A 20,386-nucleotide genomic window follows, 5' to 3' on the forward strand; every position below is an offset into this window, starting at 1 on the left:
TTATGCTTAAAGCGGTGGCCTCTCAAGCCACTAGTTCCAGGGAAAACCCGCCGCCCGAAGGCCCACTACGGTAAAACCCGGTTCGGCTCGGTTTCGAACTGGCGACCTCTAGAGAGACCTAGTTCTAAACTACATTGCCACCACCCACTACTAGAAAAATTAAAATTTCTGACACCATTTTCCGTAGGAAATGCGTCACAACTCGTGATTTTCTACGAATTTGTGACAAAATGCATATGTAGGAAAACCACTCGTAGGAAACTGGTTTCTTACGCATTTTCTACGCATTTTCCTACCCATTTCTTACAGAAAAAGGCTGTCACAAATTGCTACACATTTTCTACGCATTTTCCTACCATTTAACAGAAGTTAATTTTTTTTTTTGCTACACAATTGTCACGAAATTTAATTTTTATATTTTTTCATAGTTTATGACAAATTTCCTACTACCTTTTTACTACACATTTCTGACGAATTTGTAATAAATAAAATAAAAAAAAAAAGATTTCTACAATGGATTTTGTGTCACAAACCCATCAGTAAAAATATGCTTTGTTTAAAGAAAATGTTTTTTTTTTCTAGTTTTATTCTATACAAAAGCAAATAAAACTAAAAACTATAAAAATTCAATAACATTATTCATAAATTTATACAAATTTACAAACAAAAAATGTATAAAATCTACAAATATAAAGAAAATAAAATTCCATATTCATCCGAAGCTTGAACCGAGATTGCCCCAACTCGTTTTGACTGAACTGAACCTGAACCGAGATTGCCCTAACTCGAGCCACACCTTAAACACCTCCACTAACGTCATAAATCGCGACCCCGAACCGTCATCTAAACTGAACTTGTTTCTCGTGCTCACCCAATGTAGACCGAGCTCGAAACAAACACCTGCGTTCGACCCTGAGCGGACTGAGACCGAAAAAAATAAATAAAAATAAGTAACCGAACCATTGCTGAAAACCTTTTCTTGAAATAACTTAAGAAAAAAGAAAGGAAGGAGATGGGGGGGGGGTTACCGAAAAAATATGTCACCGCCGGCAAGCCCTTGCCTGAAATACGACCACAAGGTGATCACTTCGTCCTCATCTCGCATCCGCTGATGCGTCGGTTCGTCGTCGCGCTGCCGTAGCGAGGTGGTCGGAGGTCGAGGGGTTGCAGGTTGTTGTGCTTCGCCGGAGGATCTCTAGAGCTGAGAGAGGAGGATGTGATGAAGATGTGTGGTAGGTGGGTGTGCGGGTTCGTCGGAGTCGGCACCGGCCGACACTTTGGCTCCGGTCACCTGTTGAACAAACGAGAGAGACAAAGGAGTTAAAGGGTTTAGGGTTTCAAATGAGGTAATGAGGCACTTTGGCACTTTGGATCTGGTGTGCGTATTTTTTTGAGTTTAGGGTTTCAAATGAGGTAATGGAGTTAAGGTTATATTTATACCTAGGTTTTATGAAGTGGGTTGGGCCTAGGGCCCGTTAACATGTTTTGAGCGGCCCAACACATCCCCGAAGCCCGTTTTCCAAAGCCAATTATCGTAAATTGTCTTAGAATATTGTTTTAGGGTCAAAACTTCGTAAAAGGGATGTCGGTAGTCGATATTAACCGCGTAGGTTGTCGGTGCGTTAAATCGCGTAAACTGCGTAGTTCGTCGTTTTAAACCGTTTTTCGATCTGGTTTCGACTACGGATATTAGAATTTAGTTACGATGCTAAATATATAGTAAAATTATAGTTTTAAAGGTAATACGCGTCTTCGATGCTTCTGTTTCATCGTTGATTGTCGGTGCGTAACTGTTTCGGCGTTCTTCGTTCGTGAGTAGTCATATCTAATCATTGCGCCCCACGCCCGGCTTGAAAGCCAGGCCCCAAGGGGCCACGCCCAAACCCAAGCCCACCCGAGGTGGTGGCGTGGGCGTTTTCCCCCAACCCACGCCCAAACCCCCGCTCCATACCCCACGGTCTAAGTATAGAGTACAACTACTCAATGCATCAACATGTTGATAATTTATAATGTATAAATATGTTTCGTTATTCTTTTTATTTACAACTATCAAATAAGATTTAATTATTAATTCCAAAACATACTTACAAAAATTAAATGTATTATAGTTATATAATAATTAGGGCTGCATACGAACCAAACGTTCGGCGAATAGTTTATAAAAGAACATGAACAGAGGTAACGTTCGCCTTAAACACTATTTATTATCGTTCTAATGCTTATTTTGCGAGAAATTAAGAGCCGTAAATCACGTGTTTATATGGTAATAATAAAATATGAAACATATTTATACATTATAAATTATCTACATGTTGATGCATTGAGTAGTTGTACTCTATACTTAGGGAGATTTTCACAAAAAATTGATATAATTACACTTTTAATACGATTTATAAAAACAAATTGATATAATTACACTTTTAATGTGATTTATAAAAACAAATTGATATAACAAGTTTATAAAAAACTGGATATAATTTATGTGCCACCATATTAATAATAATAATATTTTTTCATTAACTAACTAGTTAATAATAATACAAGTAATAGATTCCATGCTCACCTAATTGAGCCAATCAAAAGGTTTAGTTAAACTTCACACGGATCACCATCCTACGGTCCATTGCTCACCTAATATTCAATCCAACGGTCCATTGCACATCTAAGCCCTACACATTTCCTACACAATAAATTTTCCATCACAAATGCGTAGCAAGTTGCTACACATTTCTTACACAATAAATTTTCCATCACAAATGCGTAGATAGTTGCTACACATTTCCTACACAATATGGTAAAAATTTTCCATCACAAATGCCTAGCAAGTTGCTACACATTTCCTACACAATAAATTTTCCATCACAAATGCGTAACAAGTTGCTACACATTTCCTACGCAATAATTAATAATATTGTTGATTAAACATTAAAATATAATCTAAGTATAATAATAAATAATTCGTCACAAATGCGTAGCAAGTTGCTACGCATTTCTGACACAACAATTAATATTTAAATGAATTTAACATATAAATCTAATTCCAACAAATAAATATTGTTTCCGTCGGAAATGCGTAACAAGTTGCTACGCATTTCTGACACAATACTTAGAATTAGTATATTTGTCACTATTGTGTCACAAATTGCCCAAAAAAATCATGGTCTTTTTTCCGTAGGAAATGCGTAGTAAATGTGTTAGAATTTGTGACGCATTTTTTTGCGTAGGAAATTTCCGTAGCAAAATGACCACTTTTCTAGTAGTGACCAATATCCTTCAAAATGATGCTAGTGACAGTTGAACTTGGGACTTCAAGAAGAGAAACCAAGTGACTAACCACTAGACCAACTTGACAGGACGAGTTGCCCCACAAAACTCCAACAGTCACCTCCACCACCATGCATGCAACTTGATTTTGACCAATCGAGGGGTGATTTTAGGAGCAATAATGACGGGTATTGGTGGTGAGTCTGTATCCGTTGCCTTCATTATAGTAGCCCTACGGTTTGCAAGGTTGTGAGACTGTATACTTCAAGATCTAGCAACCGGTTCCGTTATTGTTCGAGAATTGTAACATTTTGATACTCCGGTTACAACAATTATAAAATTATTTTTTTTGAACGTCAATTGTTTACTCGTATCGTTTGTGTAACTTGAACCCAAGACCTCCCCTATTAAGGTGTTTAAAGACTTTATTTTTGCCAATAGATCATCACCCTGTTAGTAACAATTATATAATTATTAATCATATGTTTTAATATCATATGTTTTTTTTTTTTAATATATGTAAACCTCAAACTTAAAAATTTATTGTTGTTGGGTCAAATTGGAAACTAGACCATGTGTACAGGGCAAAGTCCCTTGACATGTGTTGGTAAAACTGAACTTTCTATTGAATGAGAAATAAAATGGGCACACATATCCACACCACAACCATTAAATGCTTGATACCCCATTCCCCATTCACTGGCTTTGGCTTGTTGCCCCTACAGCACGGTGTTTAATGGCTTTTGTGGTTATGTGGCTAGTAAGGCTATGATAGGAGACCCATGGAAATTTGGGTTGGATTCTTGAATTAAACGGGTTTTACCAGTAATTTCACCGTCGTGTCTACGGGCGGGTGGGTTACCGGGTTTTCCCCGGAATTGATGGTGGACTCGGGTTACTCTCGGAGTACTCCGTTTATCCAGTGGGTGCCCCGAGAGTACTTGGGATTGAGTTTGTTGGCCGTTCAAAAAAAAAAAAGGTTTGGATGGAGCCCCCTTGGGCTTTATCATGCCAACTAGGATCCACGTCATCGACATGTCAGCATGGGGGCTTTATCATGCCCCCCCCCCCTCCCCCTTTAATTTGGAGGGTGTGGATGGAGCCCCGAGTCATGATTAACTAATTATTTATTTAAATATTTATTTTTTAAATTAAATGGCAATTTTAATAACTATAAAATTAAAAATAAAAACATAATTTCATTAAAAAAAACACTACAAAGTCATAAAAAAAAAAACATAACATACTAGAAAAAAAATGACAACATACTTAAAAAAAACTACATATATTTAGCTCGAATTTTTGCCTTACGAGCATCCAAAATGACTCGGTCCTCCTTTGCTAGATGTAACAGATCCCTTGCGAGAAAGTCCATGTCTTTCGCAATTTGTTTCTCCATTCTCATTTCTTGGTCTTTTTCCCTAATGGAGATTATTTGCTTGAGATATACCTAGAACTCGCTAATCTTTGACGGGCCATCTGATTTAGTAGACTTTCCACGTGCCTTGGCTTTACTTTTATCTCTACCATTTGGACGAGGCAGCTCTTATGGTTCTTCAAACTCGTCAGCATCCTCGTTTAGATTAATTACTGTACGAGCATCGGACCCAGAAGGTTCGGTGGTGGATGTCGATTTGGACCGTTTGGATCTAGGGCGGGTTGGGTCGAACTCTTCTTTAGGCGACCAAAATTCTACCTTCTTAGTCGCACGTTTTTCGGTCTCATCCTTCTTTATATGGCTTCTTTTTTTCATAGAAGAGGATTCGACTTGGGTTTCGGGACGAATTCGGTTTCGCTTGTGTCTTGGGCGGGTATGTTTGGTGGTGGCATGTTTGGCGGAAAAAAAGGTGGTTGAGAATAATACCCGAAATATGGAGACATCGGTTGAGTGGTTGGATGAGGAGAACTTGGTGGCATTGGATAATATCCAACCTCCCCCGTACGCGGGTCTCCGCGATAGCGGTCCTCTTGCTCGTTGTTTTGAATATTTTGCCAAAACGGATTGGTCGGATCCCATGGGTTGTTTGGGTTGTTGGGAAACATTGTTGGAAGTTTTAAAAAAAATGAAGAGAGTTGTATAAAAATTGAGATAGAGAGTGAGAGGAATGATTTAAAAAGAGGTAGAAGGTGGGTATTTATAGTATGAATTTATAAATAAAATAAAAAGTATTTTTTTTTTAAATTTTTGACCGTTTCAACGGTCCAAAAAATTAAATGCTTCTCAGTCCCAGATAAATCACAGAATTTGAGTTGTTATTAATTGAATTGCAATACAAAACATAGAGTCCTATATATAGGACATTACAGAAAAAGGAAACAAATAAATAATAAAGAAAATGTAATCAATCTAATTATTTGATTTCCTATAATTTATCCAGTAATTTCTCCAGTAATTTCTCACTGTCTATCATCCCCCCGCAAGTTGAGGGCGGGGAACGACCTGCAACTTGGACTGAAGCATTAAAAATCTTTGAGTAGCTAGAGGCTTAGTGAACACATCGGCTAGCTGGTCATGTGTTGAAATGAATTTGACCTGTAGTTTTCCTTGAGAAACCTTCTCGCGAACAAAATGATAATCACACTCAACATGCTTTGTCCGAGCATGGAAAACGGGATTAGCAGACAAGTACGTGGCACCTAAGTTGTCACACCAAAGCGTAGGAGTGACTATTGAGGCAATTCCAAGTTCCTGTAAAAGGGCCTCTAGCCATGTTAATTCAGCCATAGTGTCAGCCATGGCTTTATATTCAGATTCAGTAGAGGAGCGAGATACTGTGCGTTGCTTCCTAGCATTCCATGAGATGAGGTTTGATCCCAAGTATATGGCAAACCCCCCCCCCCCCCCCGTAGAGCGACGATCATCGGGACAACCAGCCCAATCAGCATCAGAAAAGGCCCTCAAAGTTGAGTTCCAGTTGACTTCGGTAAAGGCGTGTAGGGTGGAACTCGAGCCATGACGAATAAAAAGGCCAAAGTGAGAAGTACCTTTCAGATAGCGTAATATACGCTTAACAGCCGACCAATGGTTTTCGGTGGGAGTGTGCATATACTGACATACTTTGTTGACAGCAAAAGTAATGTCAGGTCTGGATAAAGAAGCATATTGAAGAGCTCCCACTATTTGACGATACTTGGTTGGGTCAGCAAGAGTTGGACTGTCATTGCGAGTGAGAATCTGAGAGGTACTCATAGGAGAGGGAACTGGTTTGCAATCTGACAAACCTGCCTTCTTGATCAGGTCAGATATATATCTTTGCTGGGAGAGAATTAAGTGGCTGCCATGACGAATAACTTCAATACCCAGAAAATAGTGCAGGTCCCCCAGGTCTTTGACTGCAAAGGAGGTGCCCAAGTTTGCAATAACATCATTAATAGCATTGGTGTTGTTGCCTGTAACAATAATATCATATACATAGACTAAAACATAGACCAAAGTTCCACCATTGTTAAGAATAAAGAGTGAGGGATCCGTTTTGGAGCCAGTGAAACCCAGATGTTGCAAAGTGTTACTGAGGCGTTCAAACCATGCACGTGGTGCCTGTTTGAGTCCGTAGAGGGACTTATGCAGCAAGCAGACATGATCAGGTTTGGATGCATCAATAAAGCCAGGTGGTTGACGTAAATAAACAGTGTCGTTCAATTCGCCGTGTAGAAAAGCATTTTGAACATCTAGTTGGCGAAGCGACCATTGATTCGTTACAGCAAGAGACAACAAAACTCGTATTGTTGTTGCTTTGACAACAGGGCTGAAAGTTTCTTGATAATCAATACCAGGCCGTTGGTTAAAGCCCTTAGCAACCAGTCTCGCCTTGTAGCGTGTAACATTACCATTTGCATCCCTTTTAATCCTGTAAACCCACTTAGAATCAATAACGTTAGTGTTTTTAACACAAGGTACAAGTGACCATGTTCCGTTTCTAACAAGAGCATCAAACTCTTCAACCATGGCTTGGCGCCATTCGGGAGATTGTTGGCGACAGTAAAGGAAGATGGCTCAACAGAATTGGGAGGATCGGTAGAGACATGATAAGCGGAAGGATTATAGCGAATGGTAGGTTTGGGATTTTGACGAAGATTGGGTGGATGAGCACGAGGTGGTGGATTAGTGTGAGCCAAGGGCTGGGAGGCAGTCGAGGGCTGGGAAGTGAGGACATGGTCACCTAAGGAACATGGGTTCGGGTCAGGAAGAGGGTCGGTGATAGGGACAGAAGAAGTTTGCTGGACAGATTCGGGTACGGGCTGATTGACAGGTTCGGTGATAGGATGTGAGACAGGGCTGGGTTCATAGTTTGGTGGAGGTGGAGTAGGATATGAAGAGTAATATGGTGAGGATTCTTCCGGTAAGGTGGTTGTGTCAGGTGGGTTGAAAGGAAAGAGGTGCTCGTTAAATCGTACGTGACGAGCAATGTAGATGCGGTCAGTTTGTAGGTCTAGGCAGCGATATCCATGATGGATTAAACTGTAACCCAGAAAGACACAAGGTATGGACCTAAAGTCCATTTTGTGAGGGTTATAAGGTCGTAGGTAAGGGAAGCATTCACACCCAAAAACTCGTAGGAAAGAGTAATCAGGTGGTCGGTGAAATAGGCATTCAAAGGGAGATTTGTTTGAGTTGGTTCTTGAGGGCATGCGATTGATTAGATAAACCGCTGTTTCAAATGCAAAATCCCAAAAACGTTGGGGAGTGTGAGAGTGAGCAAGAAGGGTTAAACCAGTTTCAACAACATGTCTATGTCGGCGTTCGACAATACCATTTTGTTCACTCGTGTGTGGGCACGAGCGTTGGTGAATGATGCCAAGTGAAGAAAGAAAAGGCGCAAGAGGACGAAATTCACCCCCCCTCCCCAATCGGATTGAACCCGTTTGAGTTTAGTGTTGAATTGTCTTTCGGACATTTTAACAAACAATTTGAAGGTAGAGAAAACATCGGATTTATGTTTTAAAGGGTAAAACCACATATATCTCGAGTGATGGTCCACACATAGTAAAAAGAATCGACAACCGGTAAAAGAAACAGAAGGAGCAGGGCCCCAAACATCGCAATAAACTAAATCCAAGACATTATTACTACGAAAATTGGAAAGTTTCAAAGACAGTTTGGAGGATTTCCCCATTTGACAAGAAGAGCATAATGAAGAAGACAATTTATTTAAAACTGGTAAATTATTGCTAGACAAAATAGAATGAAAAACTCGTGCATGGGGATGTCCGAGTCGTTGATGCCAAATTGTTGAAGGAGCTTTGACTGCTGTGAAGGAGACATGTGGTAGGGACTTCAACTTCGGAAGATAAAGCGAGTAAAAACCGTTATCACTTGGGCCTGTGAGTAGGATGGTATGTGTAGACTCGTCCTTCACAAGAAAGAAAGAAGAATGAAATTCAAAAAACACGTTATTATCTGAACAAAATTGTTGGACTGATAAGAGATTTTGTTTGAGTTGGGGTACGTGAAGAATATTATTTAAAGTAAAGGTTTTGTTAGGAGAATAAAATTTTGATGAGCCAATATGACAGATAGGAAGAGGATTACCATCGCCAACATGAAGTGAATGGTTACCAAAGTAGGCTTCAGAGTTATCCAAGCTTGCAAGATCAGGAGTAGCATGGCCATTCGCACCTGTGTCGGGTTTCCAATGTGAGCTTGATGGGGATCCAGTTTCAGCAAAAGCAGCATAGTTAGCCTGAGAAGACTCTCGGGCTGATGTGGACTGAGTTGGACATTGAGCAGGAATGTGTCCTATGCCACAACGATTGCAGTGACCGTAAACGGTGTTTTGGGTGGATGCCCAAGCAAACTGAGAATTTCGGTTTTGATTGGTGGATGCACGGTACTCATCACGACCTCTGGTGTTAGCACTACGTGAGTTGGCACGGTAATTTCCATGCCGGTTGTTGCGAGAATTGTTTTGGGAGCGGCTGGAGAAATAGGCATGTGGTTGCTGGTTGGTCTGATTAATTACGGGGCTGAGTTGGAACCCAAGAAGGGCGGCTTGTTGCTACAGCGTAGTGAGGGCAGGGCTGTGGTGAGGAAGAGGCAGCAGGCCTGCTGAGGGGGAGGGCAGACTCGCAGGCTGTTGACGTGATGTCATGGGTCACGCAAATTTAATCCCTAAACAACTGTAGTTAGCGGTAGTAGGGTATCGAACTCAGGGAGTATGTGGAAAATGTGTTGATTGTATAGCTTTGTATTTAAACTAAAATTAAACTAAATTGCAGAAAATTAAAATTCAAGATTGTGGATTGTTGTTTTAGAAAACTAAATTAAGAACTAAGTCAAATCAAAGTTGGTTGTAAACAATTAGGAGAGAACAATGATCACCCTAGGTTTCAGTTTCTTTAAACAGTTGTGTGCAATTTCACTAGAAAGAGTTACATAGACATAACTCGTGTATATGTGATTGAAGTGATAAAAGGGAACAAAGTACTCGGATTAGATAACGCGAGGTTGTTTCCCGATGACCTATTAACCAATAACCAACCCTAACCCTTCCCGTGATATCTCGGTTGCCAACGGCACCAAGAACGTACGATCGAGACTAGAAATTGTAATATGGATTAACACACTACAAACAATCAAACATACACCATGACATTCAAGCAACGCAAGATATCATTCTAGAAATGCAGAAATTAAACACACAAAAGTCTTAAAAACATTCACCTAGGATGATCACCGAAGAGTTTAGCCGGACATGGCTCGGTGAATCATCATCAACATCAATCTAATGTTCATACAAATTAAAAACACAAACCGAATGATTGGAAATGTTCACAAAGCAAGCTAGTGCTCCAAATTCGCCCCCAAAGTGTCCAAGAACCGTCAATGATGAGATCATACCAAAAGACACCCCTAAACCGATTAAAACATGGCAGTTACATATTTTCCGTACAGGCTCCACCGTAATTTACGGTGGACAACTTTTTGTTACGGCCTGGAGAGCCTGGTTTACGGTGCAGAAAACAACCAAATCCATGTCTACCGTAAATTACGGTAGAACCGTAATTTACGGTACTCAGCAACTTTGTCTCCTTTGTTTTGTCTTTTGTTCTCCTCTCGACCCGTTTTCCACCAAAGCCTCCAAAAACTGCTTTTGATCCATCTTTTCACTCCTAAATCGTACCTGAAACATAAGCATCGTAGTTATCTAATTCAAGATAATTACACGGCTAATTGGAGGATTATTTCATATTTTAACATGCTTAAGGGTTGTCCAAAGGACCACCCGTCACATACCCACACTTAACCGTTGCTTGTCCCAAGCAACTCATCAACATGGTTTCAAAACAAGTGATCAAATCAAACCAAACAAACATGCAATTTCTTTACCAACCCCTTTTTAACACCCAAGTAATACACCCCTCACAAATTCTCTCCTCTCGGCTACAAGTGAAAACTAGCAACGATAAGCTAGACACACACTAGGCAAACGGGTGGATGCACAATCATAAGCTTGTACCTGAATCAATCATTCTCCTATAATGGGTCAAACATGAATGCAAATCAAAGGGACTTAAAGGTTGTAACGTGGCTAGGTGTATAAGGTAGGAAATGGAATATATATGAGTAACGAAAATTCGACCCGGTCTTTTTATTACAAACATAAAACCAACTAACAAATATGCACTACTATATACAAGACCATGAAACTCTTTCTCTTTTTTTTTTCGTTGCTTTTCCTTTTTTTCTGCTTTTTTTTTTTTTTTTCAAAGCATCATACGATAACACATTAACCAAAACTACTTCAAACTCACAAAACTACTAATTCTATCACTAATACTACAAGACCGGGTCAAATTTGGGTGAATTTTCAAGTAAGTAGCTAGGGGAAACAAATGATAGGCTTTAGGCACAAAATTGGGCAACTAAATGACCAAACCCCCGCCCCTCTCGCAACCATGCTCATATATATAATTAATGAGGTCCAACCCCCCAAATCCCACACTCGCTCACACCAACGACGAGGCTACCTAACGCCCTTGTCCTTTCTACATTCATGTCTAACTAAGGATTCAAATCGCATTCAAGCACAAGTTCTAACGCACCCCCACCCGTAGCCACTCTCATCAAAGATTATTTATGTACACGTGTAGCTACAACTCTCACCAAGAATGAAAAGGGTAATAAGGGCTGCCGGTGCATTAACTTGGGATAAATTAGGGCGTCAAGATTTCACATTGTTTTGCTCGACTTAAAAATTTTTTCAAAAATCTTCAAAAATTTCCCCCCATCCCCACACTTGGGATACATTGACCCCAATGTATGGCTTTGGGAGGCTTTGATCACTACCTCAATCAACATCCACAAAAAGCTTCTCATCTCAAACCCCAAATTTCTTTTTGTATTTTTTCATTTTATATTTTTTTTTTATGTTTTTCATTTTAAACACAACACCACCAACCATCGCCAACCCGATAATCAACCACATGATCAATCACCACCCATCCTCCCAACCATAATCAACGTAAACCAACAAATATATACAAACTATACAAAAGAGAGAAAACCACCTGATCAATAGTAGCGCGGTCCTGGAGGCCCAAAGATGGATGACATCATATCATTCCACTCTCCAAACCCGACCAAGTATCAAAAATGGCCGCCGGTGGGCGTTGGCTCTCGATCACCTCCTGCATTGAACCACTATAAGCCCACCCCGGCTCATACGGTTGCTGCGCGTAGTCGTAGAACGTACCACCATGACCACCATGAAAAACCCCAAAACCAACATTTGCACCACCCTGTGGCTCGTCTGCGTAATCATCATCCCCACTCGGAATCAACTCTTCATCGCTTTCAGGTTCATCCGGTTCTCCCGGTAACAACTCCCTTGCACCCAATTTCAATGCCCTCCACCGTTGACCCTCCGATTTCAGCTTGTGATAACGTTCAGACTGAGTATATGTCCAAACGTTTCCCAACCTATCCAAAGTAAAAGGCTGGTGCCTTTTCGTTAAACCCCGGTCTTCAGATGTGAGTGCCTTCTGCTGTTTCATTAAACCCGTAATGATGCGACAGTACGGGACAATGTCTCTCCCGTATTTGTTCCGGCATATCCACAAATGGTGCATAATCAGGTAACGTATTGGAAAGCGTGGGGATCCATGCATCAATGAATACAGAACCGGTATCTCTGGAAACCTCACCTGTTCTTTATCCCCTCTTCTTGGGATGACATTAAGCAAACAGATCGTATGCAATAGCTTGGCTTCTATCTTCAGATTTTTTTCGGTATAACACGCCACCGTACCTATCGGGCAAAAACAAATCCGCTAACATACTGTTCCATGTCACGTGCTTTTCGGGTTTGAGCAATAAATCATCAAGCGTGGGAATCATGTACTCCTTAGCCGGAAGACTATCATATTTTCCCAGCTTCTTCAACGTATCGAATGACATTTCAACTGGTACCCCATGTACCATCCCAATCAACTTCATTTGTGATGGCCTGTGGAAGTTGTGACATTTAAGTGTTGCCATCCACTCCTGAATCTCAGTCATAAACAGATTGCTCTTATCTTTATCAAAACACTTGAGTGCTCCTTCCCAACCCAAAGCACGGAACTTATCAAACACCCCGAATTGGCCAAACTGGGGTTCATCAACCTCTTTTTCACAGATAAACGCGGCTGCTTTATTTTTTAATTTGTTCATGCAGTCGTTATAAAGGGTTGGTTGCCAAATTTCGGGTTGGTCATCCAACGACCCCGAATTCCAAACCGGCTTATCACTTGGGTCTAACTCCATCTGTTCTTCTTCACCTTCACTTTCGCTTTCACTAACCCTACCCATATATTGCCTCTTCTTTGATGGTTGCTCCTTTTCCTTTCCCTTGCCTTTGCCTTTAGAGGAAGATGAACTTGAACCCGCTTTCTCCTTTGTCTTTGCCATTTCCTACACACATGAGGGAACAACAAAAACAAACACAAAAATTAAACACTCTCTTCAAAAAAATCATCCACACACTTGCTTGTTGCCATGATTGTAGATGTTAGTGAACCAAAAGTGTATCAAGAATTTTTCAAAAATTGGGCATGGTGTCTCTACAATGTAGAGCATCCCAAAAGTTCACTACTTTAACAACAATTCCTACATCTACAACCATCAACCATGTTCAATAACCAATTTCATACTCATATCCTAACAACAAGCAAGTGGGCAAGAACACATATCCTAAATCACCTTGTTTTTCACAATGTATCACCATAATATAGCAAAATAAGTGTTCATACCTTATTTCAAGATGGAAGAGTGCTTGTGAAACCAAAAAATCCCAAAAACCCCCAAATTATCTCAGACTAGGGTTTCAAACTTTGACTCCAAAATCGCGTTTTCTCTGAAATCTCTCCTCACAATCACAAAGCTTGCGAAAAATTAGTCAATTTAAACTAAGATTCCACTTGATTTGGACAGGAATTGAAGTTTTTATGAGAGAAGAAAGATGGAAGAACAATGGAGGTTGTGGGTTTTTGGGAGAAGAAGATGACAATGGGAAAGTGAAAGTTGAATGAGTGGGTAGGGTTTCTTCACGTGATCAGCTTTGTTGTATTAGAGTTTATTATTTTTTTTTATTTTTTTTTTATATATGTGCAGACCCCAGCCGACGGATAGGAATTTTTCGCGTACCGTAATTTACGGTCTCACCGTAAATTACGGTGAGACCTGAACCTCTTTTCTTTACCGTAACTCAGGAAGTTTGTACCGTAACCCTCAACAATTTTCAACCTCCACCGTAAATTACGGCAATACCGTAATTTACGGTAAACTCTGGACTTGAATTCTTACCGTAACACAGGAGGTTTACACCATAAAGTCCACACATTTTTTAACACCCACCGTAAATTACGGCTCCACCGTAATTTACGGCGGACACTGGGCATCCACATTTTGACAAAACTTGAGGTTATAAGTGACAAATTTTTTAGATTTTTTAAATTTTTCGATTTTTTTATGTTTTTTAATTTTTTCAAAAACTTGTAAAAATTACCCTACCCCCTCAAAAATCCCGTGTTGTCCTCAACACGATGTAAGAGCAATTCGCGACCCGAACTTCCCCACACTTGTTTCGAACACGGACTTCGAGGAACTAAGGCAATTGTGCAACTATACAAACAAAACAAAACGAAACTACTATGTACACTACTACCAAACCTGGGCCTTTTATGGTTGTTCCTCCTCGACCGGGCGTAAGATGTAGCCCGCTTTGTCAAGCTCCAAGTTGTTGATGTCATTGCCATCCAAATACGGCTTTAACCGATGACCGTTCACCGTTTGTTGTTTCAATGTTCGATCGTCTTGAATGTCAACATCTCCGAACCTTCCCACTCGTCGGACAACGTAAGGGCCCATCCACTTGCTCTTGAGTTTCCCCGCGAACATTTTCAACCTTGAATTGTATAACCACACTTTTTGACCCACTTCAAAGTTCTTCTTCTTTATCTTCGCATCATGAACTTTTTTCAGTTTGTCTTTGTATGCGGATGCACACTCATACGCTTGGTCCCTTATCTCCTCAATTTCATTCAGTTGAAGCTTCCTCGCCCGACCCGCTTCATCATAGTCCGCATTCACTGTTTTAATTGCCCAATATGCCCTATGTGCCAACTCCATAGGCAAATGACATCCTTTCCCGTAAACCATTCGATACGGAGTGGTATCAAGTGGGGTTTTGAAAGCCGTGCGATACGCCCACAATGCGTCATCAAGCTTGCTTGACCAATCTTTCCTATCCGTTCTAACCGTCTTCATTAGAATTTCTTTGATTTGCCGGTTAGATACCTCCACTTGACCACTCGTTTGCGGGTGGTACGGTGTAGCCACACGGTGATTCACACTATATCTCTTTAGCAACTTTCCAAAATTGAAATTTTTGAAATGTGAACCACCATCACTTATTATCACCCGAGGTACACCGAAACGAGAAAATATATTGGATTGCACAAACTTACATACAACGGAATGATCGTTAGTCCTTGTGGCAATAGCTTCAATCCATTTCGACACGTAATCAACCGCAACCAATATGTATAAAAACCCATTTGAGTTTGGGAAAGGACCCATGAAGTCTATTCCCCAAACATCAAATACCTCCACTACCAAAATTGGTTGCAACGGCATTTCATCACGTTTCGAAATGCTTCCCATTCTTTGACAATTGATGCAATTTCGGGCATACTCACGAGCATCCTTGAAAATCGTGGGCCAATAAAACCCACTCGATAACACCCGATAGCCTGTCTTATTCCCACTAAAATGGCCCCCACATGCGGATGAATGAGCATGGGTCAATATCTCTAAAACTTCAGTTTCGGGAACACATCTTCTTATCACTTGGTCGGCCCCGATTTTGAACAAGTCGGGTTCGTCCCATATATATTGCTTCACTTGACTCGAAAATTGTTGTCGTCTCTTCTTATTCCAATGATTTGGAATCGCACCCTTGGCCAAATAGTTAACGTAATGAGCATACCAAGGGGCAACATAAGTAGAAACGGCCAACAATTGTTCGTCGGGGAACCGTTCATTGATTTCACTTACATCATCTACACCTTCCAACGGAATTCGGGACAAATGATCCGCAACAACATTCTCACATCCCTTTTTGTCTCGGATTTCAAGATCAAACTCTTGTAACAATAAGACCCATCGAATCAACCGCGGCTTTGCATCCTTTTTCTCCATCAAGTACCGAACCGCACTATGATCCGAGTAAACCACTACCTTGCTTCCCCAAATATACGAACGAAACTTATCCAAAGCATACACCACCGCTAATAATTCCTTCTTGGTTGTGGTGTAGTTAAGTTGCGCTTCGGATAAAGTTTTGCTTGCATAATAAATAACCACCGGCTTCTTGTCAACCCGTTGACCCAAAACTGCACCAATAGTGGTATCGCTTGCATCACACATTATCTCGAACGGCTTTGACCAGTCGGGTGGTTGCAAGATAGGTGCCTTAACCAAGTGTTCCTTCAAAACAGTGAAAGCTTGCATACACTCGTTAGTAAAATCAAACGGGACATCTTTTAATAACAAATTACATAAAGGTTTGGTGATAACACTAAATCCCTTAATGAAACGTCGATAAAAACCCGCGTGTCCCAAGAATGACCTAACACCCTTAACATTTTTAGGAGGTGGCAAAGATGATATTACCCGTATCTTTGCCTTATCCACCTCCATCCCTCTTTCCGAAATCACATGTCCCAACACAATGCCCTCTTGCACCATGAAATGACTTTTCTCCCAACTTAGCACTAAATTTTTCTCAACGCACCTTTTCAAAACCTTTTGCAATTCGTTGAGACAAGCATCAAAAGTAGTGCCAAAAATGGAGAAGTCATCCATGAATACTTCGAGCGACTCTCCAACCATGTCCGAGAAAATACTCATCATACATCGTTGAAAAGTTGCCGGAGCATTACACAAACCAAATGGCATTCGCCTAAAGGCAAAGGTGCCATATGGACATGTGAAGGTGGTCTTGTGTTGGTCATCCGGGTGTATGGCAATTTTATTATAACCCGAATACCCATCTAAGAAGCAGTAATATTTTGACCCGACAATTTTTCAATAATTTGGTCAATAAAAGGTAGCGGGAAATGGTCCTTAGAAGTGGCGGCATTCAATTTCCGGTAGTCAATACACACCCGCCACCCGGTAACCGGTCGGGTGGCAATTTGTTCACCACTTTCATCCTTGACTACTTGAATGCCGGCCTTCTTAGGCACAACTTGGGTGGGACTCACCCAAGCACTATCCGAAATCGGATAGATAATTCCCGCATCCAACCACTTAATTACCTCCTTTTTTACTACCTCCCTTAGGTTCGGGTTCAACCGCCTTTGAGCTTCTCGTGTCGGTTTGGCATCTTCGGTTGTGATAATTTTATGCATGACGATGGATGGACTAATTCCTTTGAGATCGGCAATCGTCCATCCAATAGCACCCTTGTTCGCTTTTAACACCTCCATCAACTTTTGCTCTTGTGCCAACTCCAAATTAGAGGCAATAATGACCGGTAAAGTGTCATTATCCCCTAAAAATACGTACTTTAAGTGGCTAGGCAAGTCCTTGAGCTCTAACTTTGGTGGTTCCTCCAACGATGGTTTTGTACCCGAATCGATTTCCACCGGTAAACCCTCGAATTGGTGGGTCCATGGTGGTCTACCTTCTTTCATTGCCATAGCATCTTGTGCTTCCTCTTCAACCCGTAGTGCATAAGCATGTACCTGTTGAGAAAAGTCACACAGGCAAATATCCAAACCATCCTCCTCATACTCATGCGGGTTGCATCCATCTACTATGTCTGCCATGAAACACTCATCAACACCGTTAGCATTAGAATTGTTAGTAAAAACATTCAAACGCATTTTTCGATTTCCAAATGCCATATCAACTGTACCAAATCTACAATCGATAATAGCATGTGCGGTGCTTAAAAATGGCCGACCCAGAATTATGTTTTGTTGTTGTTTAGGGTCCGCCGATGAGTAATCCAAAACTAAGAAGTCCACCGGGTAATAAAACTCATCAATTTTTACAATAACATTTTGAACCATACCCCGGGGCAACTTATGAGACAAATCGGCCAAAACAACCGTCGTCTCCACCCTTGCTAATGGACCAAAATCATATTGGTCTTATAAGCCCCCCGGTAAAATGCTAACTCCGGCTCCGAGATCTAGCAATGCCTTAGCCATTTGAAAATTACCCACTTGTACATTAATCAATGGCGTGCCCGGATCTTGGAGCTTAGGAGGAAGCTCCCCATTCAACACCGCACTCACTTGCCCGGTTAAATCCACCCGCTTAGGCACTTTTTTCTTGTTTTACCTCTTTTGTGTACATAATTCTTTTAAGAATTTTGCATAAGCGGGAACTTGTTTTATTGCATCAAGGAGTGGGAGATTTATTTTAACTTGTTTGAACATATCCCACATTTCCTCTTTTTGAGGACCTCTTGACACAATAAAATTTTTCTTTCCCGGGTCAAGTAGGGCCGATGGGAATGGAACTTGACTCGGTTCACCCTCACTTTTTTCATTCTTTTCACTTTCACCCAAACCCGGTTTTTTAATAATTGGTTCTTTTGGTTTAACCGGTGAAAGTTCATCATCACTTTCCGTTCCCGTGATATCCTCAACCACCCCCTCGACCAATTCGGGTGACAAATTGGCCTTAAACTCTTTCCCACTTCTTAGAACACTAACATGGTTAATATTAACATTACCTCGTGACGAACCATGTGAAGGGTTTACCTTAGTGTCGCTTGGAAGTTGACCCTTACCTTTCTTTAGTTCCGCCACATCGGTTGCTAATTGACCCATTTGAGTTGTTAGTGATTGGATGCTTTTATCACGAACCTCGTCTTTTTGCATTCGCACTTCGTCTAGTTGGTTCCGTTTTTGCATCTCCATTTGCATGCTCTTTAGCATCTCCATCACCTCGTTTCCACCCGAAAGTCCCCCTTGTTCTTGACCCGTTCGGTATTGTTTTTGATACCCTTGGTTATTCCCGCCTCGGTACCCACCTTGGTTATTATAAGATGGCCGTGAACCAAAATTACCTTGGCTACCTTGAAAATTCGGGTTCGCTTGATTTGACGGGTTCCCATATCTAAAGTTTGGATGGTTCCTCAATCCGGGGTGGTAGGTGTTTGAATTCATGTTGTTGTAGTTCCTACCACCTCCTCCTTGACCTTGACCTTGAACCGCATTGACTTCCTCGTACTGCCCTTCCAACATCCCTTGGCAGTTTTCAGCCGCATGACCTATTTCATTACACAAAGCACAAACATTATATATTTGATTAGTGGTTTGAACATTACCATCATCTATGGCGTGCACTTGTGGTCGGTTAGTGGTTGGTCGGGCTCTCCTTGAAGCTTGGGCCTTCCTTTTTGATGTAGTTGCCATGCTTTCCAAAAACTCCCAATCTTCATTCTCATAATTCGTTCCAAACGTCCCTCCGGTGATAGACATCAAATCGCGTGCGTCTTCGGCACTCAACCCCTCATGAAAGGCGTTCATCAACTCCCATAACTCAATTCCATGATGAGGGCAGTTTTTAATCATCATGTTAAAACGCTCAAACGCCTCATGAAACATCTCACCATGTTGTTGTTGAAAGCTTCTCAATCCCTTCCGCGCATCATTGGTCTTTTGGGCGGTGTAGAATTCATCCAAAAAGGTTTGTTGCATCTCCCCCCATGTATATATTGATGCCGAAGGCAAAGTGTAGAACCACTTCTTTGCCTTATCCTCCAAAGAAAACTGAAATAAGACCAACTTGACTTCATCGGCCGAAAAACCTTGACTCCCAAAAGTGTTGCAAATTGAGTCATAGGCCTCTAGATGGAAATACGGCTCCTCCGTTGCTAACCCTTTGTACTTCGGTAAACTTTGCAACGAGTTTGTTCTTACTTCAAAAGTTCTCCCTTGGTTGTTGTGAGGGATAACCACCGGTGAAGGGTTCTGAGTAATGATTGGCCTGAAATGTGCCTCTATTCCCCTTGCTTGTTCCCTAAGATGCCTTCTTGGAACACCCAATCGACCCCTTGGACGAATAGGACCCATTGGTCTTGGTATAAACCCTTGTGGTGCAATTGGTTGTTGGGGCATCGGTGGGTATTGATTCGGCCTTTGAAATTGTGGGTGTACATGTTGTGGCCTCACTTGTTGCAATGGAATGGGTTGTTGGATGGTTGGCCCTTGTGGTCTTGGCCGAATGTGTTGTGGTATAATTTGTTGCAATGGCATTCCACCAACACTCGCCATTCCTTGAGATTGACTTTGCAAATACCCAAACTCCCCTTGATCACCATAACCTCCATAACCGTACCCATCATCTTCATAACCCTCATAATCTTCAAATCCCTCATCATAACCATCTCCTTGAATTCCCGAGGTCTGCCCAAATGGGATGGTCGAATACTGAAAACCCGACTGTTGTTGTTGTGGTCTAAAAGATGAAGTAGTATGCACGATAGTTGAATTGGGTGCAATTGTGAAGGTAGATGATGATTGACCCGTAGTTGGGGGAAAGAAGTGAGATAATGGTGGGATTGTGGTGGATGGATCGTAAGTGATGGTAGGCTCAGTTTGAGTGGTGATTGGTTGAGTG

At 41.2% G+C, this 20,386-nt stretch overlaps 1 long non-coding RNA gene and 1 other non-coding gene across 2 annotated transcripts; one reads left to right on the top strand and one right to left on the bottom strand.

Moving 5' to 3' along the window:
* Positions 1 to 617: 617 nt before the first annotated feature.
* LOC110877120 lies at positions 618 to 1,411 on the bottom strand. The gene is made up of 2 exons (XR_002556777.2): positions 1,029 to 1,411; positions 618 to 921 (listed from the first exon to the last, which is right to left on the bottom strand). It is a non-coding gene; the product is annotated as an uncharacterized LOC110877120 (long non-coding RNA).
* Positions 1,412 to 19,309: 17,898 nt separating this feature from the next.
* On the top strand, positions 19,310 to 19,415 carry LOC118482388. Its single transcript, XR_004868428.1, has one exon. It is a non-coding gene; the product is annotated as a small nucleolar RNA R71 (small nucleolar RNA).
* Positions 19,416 to 20,386: the final 971 nt, after the last annotated feature.

This window comes from Helianthus annuus, chromosome 9, assembly GCF_002127325.2.
Source record: "Helianthus annuus cultivar XRQ/B chromosome 9, HanXRQr2.0-SUNRISE, whole genome shotgun sequence".
Lineage (NCBI taxonomy): Eukaryota > Viridiplantae > Streptophyta > Magnoliopsida > Asterales > Asteraceae > Helianthus > Helianthus annuus.